Source organism: Athene cunicularia (assembly GCF_003259725.1).
Source record: "Athene cunicularia isolate RWA chromosome 1 unlocalized genomic scaffold, athCun1 chr1_part2, whole genome shotgun sequence".
In the NCBI taxonomy this organism is placed as follows: Eukaryota; Metazoa; Chordata; class Aves; order Strigiformes; family Strigidae; genus Athene; species Athene cunicularia.
Window position 1 is genome coordinate 12,467,231 of NW_020799092.1, and position 13,117 is coordinate 12,480,347.

The 13,117-nt window shown below is 39.0% G+C and overlaps 1 protein-coding gene across 1 annotated transcript in view; it reads right to left on the reverse strand.

Annotated features, from left to right (window-relative positions):
- ADIPOR2 (adiponectin receptor 2) overlaps positions 1 to 13,117 on the reverse strand; it is a 46,308-nt gene that overhangs the window by 24,733 nt on the left and 8,458 nt on the right. The gene's annotated exons all lie outside the window — the stretch shown is intronic.

Sequence of the window (13,117 nt, forward strand, 5' to 3'; positions counted from 1 at the left end):
ACTTAATACTGCAAAAAGGACTGGGGGTAAATTTAATTCAGAATGCTACAGATTTGCAGAAAATTACCTAATGACAACCTGTTAATCTGAGCCCTCATCCAAGAATATGATTGTTACCAAGTTATCTTGTTCATCACTGTGTGGTGTCACTTCAATAGCTAGCCAAGAGATATCTGTTTGACACTGGTAGCCTTGGAAGGCACAATAGCCAGAGCACTTTGCAATGAGAGTGCCAGAAAACATCAAAATGAATTAGCGCTCAGCTGAGGCTTCAGAATCACTTTGAATGAGAATCTGTTTTGCACTAATCACTTGGTGTCATTCTATTACTGTAGCATCCAAGTCCTCAGATGTGACTAACACATAACATTAAGATAACCCATCTAATAAGTTTTAACTTGCCAGGGTGCATAATTAGATTGAAATTTTAGTGCCCAATAAAAGATGACAAACTTTATCATAATGTAGGAGGGCAAATTAAAAATACAAGATGGGGGATTGACACTGGCAGTCTTATAATAAAATGTCACCTCCAAAAAGCCAACAAACAATATACTCCTTCCTTTTAGGGACTAAGCTAATTTACATATGATCACTGCATGATAATTCTCAGCTCTGACAAGTGTGCTATAGATAATTTTTCTACAGCAGTTTGTAATATTATATCCCCTCAGCTGTCTGGCAATCCCCAGAGGACAGAGCTGCTAATGAGTAGGTAACAGACTTTGCAGAACTAAATGATACCTCAGTTGTTCGAGTTCAGTATGGCACACTGCTTTAATCACCCAAGAAGGTAAGTTTACAATATGACAGCAGAGCAGATGGTATGCCCACCTTCCTGCTAACTCCGTTACAGGGTCAGTAACCTCCATCTGAGAAGTAACAACTAAAATGGCCACAGCTGTTTACTTGGTAAACACAAGAGCCACAAGAATATTGCCCCATGAGAATTAAGACAAGGTTTAACATTACACAGGAAGCCCAATGAAGAAATTGAGCAAGTGGATTTTATGACCAAGAACAAATATTTAGAAAGCCACAGAACAACTGAAATCTTGACTGTTTTGTTTCAAACAGCCAATTCACAATTCTGTTTATGCAAGAAACACAAATACATTGTCACACTGCCATTTGGCAAACTGATCTAGGGAGAATGAAAAAAAGAGTATGCAACTAGAATTTCCTGGGGTTTTAATTTAAAAGACAACTTAAGAGACTTATGTCAGTACAGTACACTATCAATCTGAAGCTGTAGCTAAACCAAAAAAATACAAGCAGAGCAGTTGTTTGTAAACAACAGTTACAAGCACACATGCACACACCCCTACCTGCTATTCCACACAATATTTCAAACACGTAGTTAGTTGAAAAAGCCATACTTAGCTTCATGCATTGTTCAATTTGCATTAGACATTTAACCATCAAGTTTTACTAGTTTTTCCTTCTACCAGCTTTAAGCAATAGAATTGCCATTGTGTGTTGCATTACCTGCTATATTACCTAAGAGCATGCCCTTACATCACCTCTATTACATTGTGGGAGCAACACTCAAAGAGACACAGTAACAACCAACACAACAGGCTTAGCCACGTTTGGCTAAGATGCTTCTGAAAGGTTTGCCTAATACAAGAAGATACAAGAATACCAAGAGACTTCTTAAATCAGGCCTTGAAGATTTACTTCACCAGCACTCGCTGCCAAGCAATCACTAAGGTTAAAAATAAAAGCTGCATTTCACCTCCAGCAAGTGAGATTTGCATTCATTGGCAGAGCTGAACTGTAGAGCTCTGAATAAGCAGCACTTACTGTTTCTTGAAATTATAGTAGAGTTGCTCAGTGAGCTGTTTCCATGTTGTCCTTCACGCAGGATCCTTTCAGTGCTAAATATGCTTGCCCTTACTGAACATGCAAAGGTAAGCAAGCCAAAAGACAGTCCAAAAGCATCACTACTGGTTTTCAGTCCTTTTAAAAAAATATACTACAAAGGCCAAAAATGCATGCCTGAATACAACACAGATATACCAACAGAAAAGTGCTAATAGCCAGAACTATTTGTTCACAAGTGAAAAAAAAGCAGTCTGAGATTACGAGCAGGAAAGGTATAGTCTTTAATTTCTATTATAAAGTTCCTATGACTCCACAGTTCAGTGAAGGGTTTGAATGACTAAAATGACCTTTTCCTAGGAAAACAGTAAGTATCGTCAGCGGCATCTAGCCAGAAGACGACGGCTGAAACATTGTGAAGATAACTGTTGCCCCATTCTATCTCTAAGACTAGGCAGTTCATGAAAATAAAAACTAAATTGGAAAGCTATGGAACATTTCATGTCTTCGAAGATTGTTTTGTGTTTCACTGAGATTACAAATCTTATATCCAAGTCCTTTAACTTTTTTGTAGCAGACAACAAACAAGAAGATTTCATTAAAATTAGCTTCCATTTAAACTTAAAAATCTACTTAATGATTTCATACATAATAAGCATAATAACAGCATCTCAATCAGTGAGTTCCTGCTGTGTTTAAAATCAGCTGAGAAAAGCATCTACAGAGTTTGGTTTGTAGGGTTTGGTTTTTTAATATAAAAAAACTTCTAAAGGCTAAGTGAACTTTAAGAAAGGACTTACCAGTTTAATACTATCGTAGTTCTAAACATAGTCTATAAACACAAAATGCAACACTCTATTAGTCAACTTAATATGCTGCTGTCACCACAAAACCTACAACAGCCTAAGTGGTCATCACTCCCAGATGCTTGTTCCACCCCAGTTCAGAAGTCAACCCCACAGCAAGGAGAGTCAGTGCCAGTTTCAGGCTGTAGACAGATACTCGTCATCTTTCTGAAGACAGAATCGGAAGGCAATACTAATTCAACAGTTCACCGCAATTGTGCAACGTCAGAGGAGTCAACATCCACAATTACAGCATATTTAGGACACTGCTCAAGATGACAAAGAAAGAGTAGTTGCACAAACTTAAGCACCACAAGATGATGCTACTATTCTTTGCACAATCTTCCCGATATTCCTCAGGATAAGTTATACAGAATTCACCTGGCGTGAGGACTGTTTTTTGAACCAAGCTAAACAATGCCACATAGTAGCAAAAGAAAGAAAGCACACTAAGTATAGTGTTTGTAGTTAAATTTAAGAGATCTGCCACTCCCTTTTTAGGATAAAACAGTGCCAGGGTGGTCAGACTACCTCCCACTACCCCTAAGCAAAGCAATCTCTCCAGCATTCAATTCTTCTCAATATATTCCACCTATAAGCAGCACAAGAATGATCCCTTCAAAGGTAGTTCATTCTGTCTGTAGCTGGTATTTGGAAGAAGCATGAAAATTGCATCCCCCTCCATTCCCCTCTCTCACTGACCCAACAGCCTTTCTGACAGAAACTTTCCTGTTCAGGAAGGCAATGGCATCTGCTGTATGCTCTTTCCTTGCTAATCTTCTTCAAAGCATCCATTAAACTAGCATAAGCAATGTATACACACTGGATGAATCTTCATAATATTAGCTCATTCTCTCTAACAGAGCTTAGCTGTCAAAAGAACAAAAAGTCAACATGAAAATTTCAGGCTACATTGTTTCTCAGAATATTAATTAACATTTAATAAAGGGCTCGAGTGCCTGAAAAGTCTTTTAAGAGATACTACCCCAGTCTACAAACTTTGCCTTGCTTGTGTCCACGTACAGCTACAACAGCATTACTAGTTGTCTAGCTACATCTAAGCCAGCCGAACAGCAAAGCTAATTGAACCATGAACCACCTAGGGGTTGAACAGCTTTACCAAATCCAAAGTTGCTTAGACTAGGCCTTAGTAACAAAACAGGCACAACTCCATTTTCAGAACTGTTAGCATAGGTACAAATGACAAAGCACTTCCAGTACAACCCATGGGCAGATTGTTCATGACAGGAACACAGCTTATATAGGGTAATAAAGGGGATTTTTTGTCTATAAAATAGCTGATTCTAGCTGAATCAGACTGAAATAAGGTATACTAAGCAAAATACAGCATTCTTGGCACATTGTATTTCTACTACTACCATCTTCTGGCAGGGAGGTTCTGTCACAAGCAGTCCCTCCCAAATGATGTAACACTACCAACAGTATTCAGTAACATCACACAAAAGCTTAAATTATTCTCAGGCAACACTGGCATCATCCTATCACCCATCTGGTTCCCTTACTCCCTACCACCACTACTCATGCTCAGCTGAGATAAGAGTGAGCTGTTAGCCAGATGTTGGGTTACATGTTTTGAGTTGTTTTTTGGGGAGGAAAGGCCATCATGTTTGACTTTCTGCCCACATGGCACTCTGGTCCTTTTACCAGGGAAATTACAATATGAAGCAGGCATGTGCAGTTCAGGTAAGGGAAAGAGGAAGAGGAAGTCAGATAGCAAGCCCTGTGTCACATGAGTTAAGACTGCTGTTGAGTGTCACCTACACATGTGGCCTAGCTAACCCATGCTGGGTCACTTATTAACTCTACGGGGTATCCACTGATTGGCTTTTTTCATTATGCATAGAGCAAAGCAGAAAATATAAGAAATCCCTACATTTTAAGTAGATTTAAGAGTATAACTTGAAGTAAGAGATTTAAATTTTTTTTTTCTTATTTTTTCAAAGATTGAGCTGCCTTTTCCAATTAAAGAGTTAAATCACCACAGCAATATCCCAAATATTCTCCAAAACTACAGTCAAAACCAGAACAAACAAGGGTATGTATGAACAGGGGAAGGAGGAAAAAAAAAACAAAACACAGAAAACCTTGTTTTCTCAAATGTACCCTAAAGTATTAATCTGGCTGTAAAAATTCTTTAGAGGTCATCTTTAACAAGAAGGAACAATGAGGAAGCAATCCAGCACGTCTTCTCTTAGATGTAATTTCCCTAGATAGAGACACATCTACAAAACAAAGATTAGACTCCTGCAGAGGGTCAGTGGCCAAAAAGCTGTCTTTGTAACTTGTAAACTGTCACTGGACACTTCAGCCTAAGCTATTTCACAGCAGGCTGCAGAGGCAAACAATCAAGCACATTCTGATGCATTTGGACCCAAAGAAAGGGAACAAGCCAGCAGCCTGCCTACATTAACGAACTCCTTCCATTTCAGAGGATCCCATTACATTGTTACAACATTTGTCCAATTTGTACTGCAAATAGGACCTCAGTTTTGTAACTGGGTTAAGCATTATGTCAGAGGTTGGCCCACCCCCAGTACACAATGTCCGGTTGTTACAGACTGGATGACTGCTGTAAATTAGTTTTGCTCTTCAATAAACCAAACCCAGAGAATTATCACCAACACAGTACAAAACAAGGGACAGAAGTTCAAGTTCTTTCTGCATCACGTTCCACAAAAATCCACAGCTCAGACCTGGAAAACTTGCTTTTGGTTATTTTTTTATTAAATGGCTCTGTTTCTCCAAGTAAGAAACATTCCATCTTTGTGCCCTTTTATGATTTTACTTCTATGGCATTTCAGTAACTCACACCAACTTACTTCACTGTTGCCAACAACAAAAAGATGCAGTTGTTTTTTGTTAGTAACACTTTGGATCACAGACTGTCTCAAAGTGAAAGACTGAAATTAGACATTACTTTCCTCTTAAACGAAAATTTAGTATACATCCTTTTAACAACTGCCTCAAGGACATCCAATTCTCAGAACTGTTGGATGAAGATGAAGAAACCAAAGTCCTTAGAGCAGGCACTTAAATACAGCTAGACTACTAAACTGAAGTTACATTCATTTAACCCCTCTAGGCAAAGAGATCTTTGCATGAGAATGTAAACAGCACCAAGATCAAAGGCAGCAATCCAGAGAGCAAAGTTCCTCTACCCTGGCAGGTACAATGCTCTCCTAGGAAGCATAAATTTCATTCTCTCTAGAAACTGAACCGAAGTCTTTTACAACTCAAGAAAATGCTCTATGGCCTGGAGCAACTATACAAAACCAAACACTACCACTTTGTTTTTAAAACCAATGGGAATACACACGCTTTAGACTGCAAACTTCAAGCTGTAAAGCATTTAAGACAGTTGCCGTCAGTGCTTCTTACTGGCTTGCTTAGACATCTCTTTACTTAGATGCCATCACTGTGCAGATTTAGAGGCTGGCTGGTGCCAAGAGGGGTATAGCCCCACTCTTCCCTGGGTGGGAAAACAGCCCCACTTCTCTGTGGCTTCTTCCAGACACCACCCTGAGGAACTCCAACGTCTGTCATAACCCATTTCAGGTGGCAGTCTGGAAAAACATTAACCCAGGGAGGAGAATGAGATAATAATTTACTATCTAACTAGCAAACTGAACTGGCTCAATACACTATCAAAGAACCAGTGTGGACGACATGACAAAAAGGGTAGGGCCACACGCCCGAGATTTTAATTCTATTTTATATGCAGTATATTTCCAACTTGTTAAGGACTGACAGTTATCTGTTTGCCCAAGCCTTTAATTGTCATTTATGTACATATCACAACCTTTATCATCACCTGTTGACCAGCTGCAGACCACAACTGCCATAGCAAACCAGACACCTTACCAAGATTACTAATTGTAACACAGCGGTCAGGATTTCAGAAGCTTGGTTGCAAATAGCTGACCATCACTCTTCCCAGTTTATGGAAGCACCTACTCTCTAGTTTTGCTGATAATCTTAGTAAGCTTTATTCATGAGGTTGTGAACTTGCTTGTCAGTGTTTTATTTTGTGGCTGACAGATTTGATCTACAAAATATGTTTGCACTGCCATACTTGTAAAAAAATAGGAACAAAGAAAACTTAATCCTTTCTTTACACTCAATAGTATTTCTTCAGTTGAAAACAGCATATATCACTCTCCTCAAAAACCATAATGTTGTTTTGCCACAAGTCAGGTAACTCTAAAAATTTGCTGCTTTTCTTAGCAAAAAAAAAAATTACAAGAACACTGTAGGAATAATCAACATTCACATCCACACATTGTATCAGTCTAAGATCAAAGTGGTGCAGCATCTTTTTCAGAGTCTTTCTTAACCACCAAAACTCAAGCAAGACAGACAGATCTACTGTAACTAGACTGCACCTAATTTCTGTCAGTCAAAAGCAGATTTAGTCAAATAGTTTAAGTTCTAGGTAAGACCATATGGAATACATATCATGACTTCCTTAATGCAATAGCCAAAGAATAATTTGCTTTTTAAAAGTTATAAATGTTGAAAGTTGAAAAATAAGCTGAAATGAACTTTTGGTATCTTCTACCATTTAGTGACACTCTTTCAGATACACATTTTTCCACTGTTTGACATCATCTCAAATTCTGAAACAAGACCAAGGACACTGATAGCACAATACATCTCTGATGTAATTCAAAAGTGGAAATGTTAAGTCAATCTTTTACTTTCTACTGTCCTGTAACAAAGGACAGATAGCAAAATACCCACAGTCAACTTATGATACTCTGTTAGATTACTGCTACAATTCTAAAAAATCAAAATTATATCTGTATACATGCAAGCCCTTTATGTAGGGATGCAGATTAAACTCAAAAGACATCTACAGGACCTAGACCAAGTCACTCGCACAAGAAGCCATCTTGCTGTGGTTTTACCATCTTGGCATAACACTTTTTGCTAGTGTAGCTGTGTTCCCTACAGAAGTTTTTGCTAGTGTAGCTGCAGCCTGCAGTCTAATCAGCACAGCTATGCTAGTATAAATTTTAAGTTTGAAACAGTTTGAGACCATAAACATGCTCCAAGTTAATTTTCAAGTAACCATGAAGCATTCAGAGAATATACACGTTAAATATTTTGCATGACTTAATATCACTTATTGATGCATTCAGATAGTCATATAGGGGGAGGGGAAGTTGATCCATATCTCTTCCAACTCAAAAAAAACAACCAAAAAATGCCCCCAAACACACACTGGAATTGTCTGTAAAAAATGCTCTAAGTGAGCTGTGGCAATGAGGAGCACTTCACTTCTACACACTCTCAGTGAAAAAATATACTGTCCCTACTTTGGAGCATGTAATTGATAACACTGTTTGGTAACAGAGCTACACTGCTTGTTCAGTAAAACGAGGACTGGCTGTAACAGTGGATGAATGACAATCAGCATCATTAAAGGGAAATAAAGATTATTTTGTTATGTCAAACTATTTACAGTAGATAACTCACAACAGGAGATAGTGACAGCAAGAGATTAAGTAAAAAATTCCTCAGAGGAAATAGACACAATATTTACATTTATAAAGATATCTTATTACAAAACAGGAATAAAACCATAATTTCTCAAAAACCAGAAAAAGTTGGAGCTAGGCCTCCAGAGATAGAACACATCATTTACTGTAATTATAAAATTCATAAAAGAAAACACAAGAGTATTACGTGAAGCACTTACACTAAGGAACAGTGGCTGTATCTCACAATAAAGCACTACTGGCTACCCTCAGACATACACAGGTCACCACAAGGCAAGAAAAGACAGAAAAGAGAAGATGCCTTCACAATCCTTTACTCTGTCCTGCTTGGGAGTCAAGAGTCATAAGAGGGTTTGCAACACCATTCCTGGACTTGTAATAGGCAGGATTTGTAGACATCAAATGGGGCAGGGAAATCATCACCATGCAGCCCTGTAAATACTGCACTACTAGTGATACTAGCAGGCCATAAGCTTTCATATTGAGCCACAAGGCCTCAAGATGGAGGCTTGTCAGGCCTGTTCTATTTGAACTTTTCTTGACCTGCCTTTTACACAGTTTAGCTGTGACAGCAGCTTCTCTAATTGACTAGATGTCTACAGCTAATTTATTTTAGTTTTGTTTATCTTGGTGTGATATAACCTCCACTTACCCTCCACAGAAAGAGGTAAATACAATGATGTCAGGAAATATCGTCCTAGCATGACAGAGGCCCTGAGAAGTAGAGAGAGGGGAGGCATTACAGAGGGCTACAGGCATGGGATAAGAGGTGGGGCACATGCTTGCCACCACAGACCCCATGGCTATAAACAACTCACTAATGGTCAGTCAAAAAAAAAAAAAAAAAAAAATGGCTTTAGGGGTAACCAAGAAATAGTAATTAACATACATAAAGGGCACTCAGACACAACCTGGAGCTATAGGCCAATGAAGAAAGAAGAGGTGTAAAAGTATGTCAGTAAACATACAAAAAAACCCCAAGTGAATCCTAGAAGGAGGAAGAAGAAACAAGCAACATCATCATACTCCTCCCAACAAATGACTCCCAAGGCTGATGACCTCCCTTTATACTCTCCAGGAGTTCAAAGATACTTAAAGACCCAGAAGAGCCATGGAAAGGTGAAAGTAACTTCAGGAGAAGAGACAGAAACCAAAAGATAATCGTGCTACAATTTTAGCTGCATTTGGCAACATTCTCCCATATGCAAGTACTCTAGCTGCAGTATTCTTAATTTTTCTTTAAGGATTAAATCTAGACTAACTATTCTTGAGTCAAATTGTTAAGATTTCCATTATACAAACAATAAATTCTTAGCTTTACTTACACATTTTTTACATACACAGAGAAGGGGTGCTTCCTCTTTCCCCATAAACAAGAACGTAACAACATGGATGGAGTCCTCCATTCCTCCCATTTTGCAACTCTGAAGAACATTGTTAGTCTTTAAAGTGTTACAAGAAAATTACAGTATTATAACAGAGTCTGAAACAGCCTCAGGAAAAGCAATCAAATGAGCTGTCTGAACTTGTAAAACATTCTTTCCCCAGAGGGAACTCTGTGCCAGGGTGACCCGGTCAATCTGTTTTGTACCAAAGGGCTTTTCATACATGTATATATGCTCCTGCAACAGCACCTCAACACAAAAACAATGAGCTAAGCAGTCATTGTCTGCACTTTATGTTTGCAGAAAGAAGTTCTAGACATTATAGAAGACGCTCAATTTCTTTAAGAAACCCTAAGAACAGGAAGGAAACATGGCCAAGTTGATAAGCATCCACAATTTTAAGAGTAGGAAGGGTAAGAATTTGGGTTGATTTCCTGGACAAGGGCCCAGACAGGAAGAACATGAGCAGAGAGCAAGAACTGGGTCAGCAAACTATCGAATAGTTATTTGTCCCAGTTTTCAAATACTCACTGAAGGTACTCTTACTCCAGCCTAACTGCATCTGTAAGGGATGTTAATACCCTTAGAACTATTCAGATAAACTATTCTGGAAAGAAGAAAAAATACCTTCTGCTGACACATCTACTCTCAATGAAGTTATCAAATAAGGGATCTTGTTCTAGTATAAATCTGTTCCCTTGCTGTAAGAAGAATAAGTTATCTAGTACAATTTTGATGCAATGACTAACTTCCATGTCCATGGCTGCGACTGAGAGGCAACACAGCTCTTCAGATTCATCTGATGTGCACAAACAGACAGCGATCATCAATAATGACAAAATGCAGGCCAAGCTTCTCAGTAGAGACCAAGTGCTACAAATAGGAGCCAACCACTAATCTGAATGCCGAAGATGTACTTGGAAACCTAGCTAAGAACTCTATACAGGGAGTCAGCTGTAAACAGAGCATAAACACTGTCTTAACCACTTCTAAAATCCCCAGGTATACTATTAGGAAAAGCATGAAAGGTTCTTCCAGTACTGACAGTACAGTAGTGGCTTTCAGAAAAAAAAAAAAGCAGACACCAACAGATTCCTAAGTCTAAGAGAAGTCCATAATCAGTGTTGTGAATTTAATACATTAGAAGAGAGCAGAAGTAAAATACTGGAGGACAACTGACCTGCCCAGATAACCAGGCAAACCTGATCTATGTAGACAAGCAAGCAGCCGTAGCTAAGGAAACAAGAATACAAAGTGACACAAGCCTTGCATCATGACATACAAAAACTGGTTATCTATTTTTATCACATACTAGTTAATCAGTAATATTTCAGAAGTTTTACATTACATTTCACACATTGACTAAATGATCTGAAAAAGGATTTGCTCTGCAATAGCAAGGATTTATTTTAAACCAGAGCTGACCGCTCAAAATTGCAGCAAGATTTTAATACAGCACAAGGTTTTCCAATCTTCTTGTCTACAGCCACAGCACCACAACCCAAACCAACAAGAAGTGAAAATACCACGCACCACCAGTCAGCCAAGGTAAGGTCACAGAATTAGCAGATGGTGACCTCAAATACAAAAATAGGTTGTTCTTGACAAACAGATAAACCTTGGAACTCCTTGCTGCAGGATGAGGATTCACAGGGAAACTGGAGAAACTCACAAGATAAATCCATCAAAGGGTGTTAAATACATGAAGCCACCTCTAGCTCTAGAAGCCCCTAAATACCAGTGTGTGTCTATCATATATTGCTTGTATATTGATGCTTAGAAGCTATTTTCTTCCTTAGGGCATGGCCATCCTTACTAAAACTTTTAGAGTCCTCTCTGAGGAAGGACAACAAGGGGCCTAATGAGTAAAAACAAAACAAAATAAGGAAGAAAAATGATTATGAGTCAGAAATTTAAAAACCCCACAGAAGAGAGGATGAGGGTTAAAACAGAAAATTTTTCAGGGATACCAGGCAACGCACCCTAACACCACCAGTAACTCCCCAATGGCATCCAAGAAGCGAGTAGGCACTACTGAGATACTCTGGCCAATACCTTATAAGAGGACAAGAAAACAGAAAAACCCTATAACTGCCAGAATCTCATTTGCCAAGTTTTCTCCTCCTCCCCTGAATGGTCGTAGGTGGTCCTGCAACTTGGCCAGGCTTCAGACTCAAAGGGTATAAATAGAAATGCTAGGGACAAATCACAGTCAAAGCCTCAGTAAGAGGTGTTGCAACCTGGCACATCTGGCATATACATGTCAGGATTTCAGGCTGCAGAGGGACACATCCAGTGAACCATACCATGAACACACCCAGAGCACAACCCTCACACTACCCATCAACTCAACCTCAGTGAAACACAGGATCTGCTGAGCACAAGCCAGCCCAAAGTTTCTTGGTCTCTCCACTTTAGGCAGGAGGTCTTGTCACTTTGTGCATGGGTGGGACACAAGAGCAAGAAAACTGAGCAAGTGGAGCATGAGAATGTAAAGATGTTTCTGGTAGCATGGCTTGGAGGCAGGCCTGGTTTCTCGTCTCTCACAGCATATCACACAGACTACTTGAGTTACGTACAAGTGTGTGGTCAAAGAGTCTCATGAGGCAGAAGCTTAAGCAGGAGCTCCACAATGAAGGTAGGATCCTGAGAGTCAGAGGAATTTCTAGTTCAACCCAGCCTGGTTTATGTTATAGCTATTCTGGAATTCCAAGTTTCAATGGAATGACTCACCTTTTTCCAGAGACTCAAGGAAATCAAAACACTTAGCATGCCCCAATTTTTACTCTTACATACAGATTAGATAGAATCAGTTAACCACTAAGATTTTTACCTTCTCCCATGAATATTGTTTAAACTGTCACACAGTAATTTGATGTCATTGATTTCCATTGCCAAAGTCAGAACAGTAAGAGCTAAGGTTTAAGGAAAAACTAAAAAAACCCACCAGACACCAAAACACAACAATAAAACCAACCACAAAACACCCCAAAACAAACACTACAGAAACCTGAAAAAAACAAAAAACCCGCCCTACCAAATACCTGACATACTGCTAGTTTCCCTTCTGCAGTGGAAAAGAATGACTAGGTTTAAGTCCTGTCTCTGACTGTTTTTTACTCTCATGCATGTACCAAGCATTCACCTCAATTATCAACCCCAATTTGAAAGACAAGCTTGTCACACTGTCACCTCATTTCAGAAACACACAAAATGTCTTGTAAGACCCAGTCCTGAGAAACACAACTTAGAACAATGAAATAAACCTTCCCTGTGGAGTAACACACAGTAGTTATCTTAACCACTAAAATACACTTCCCAAAAACACCCAGTATTCCTAATCTCCAATTTGTTACTGCTCTGACAAACAGCTGTGCTACCTACGAGGAAGCATAGATGAATTTCTCTCAAACTTGTCACTGGTTCTTGATGTTTGTATTCAAGCTTGGGAAGGTTACAAGTTCAAGATTCCTACAAGAAGGATGTGAAATCAACATGAAGGTTGTTTCTCCAAGTTAGCTTAAAATTAAATTTATGCGGG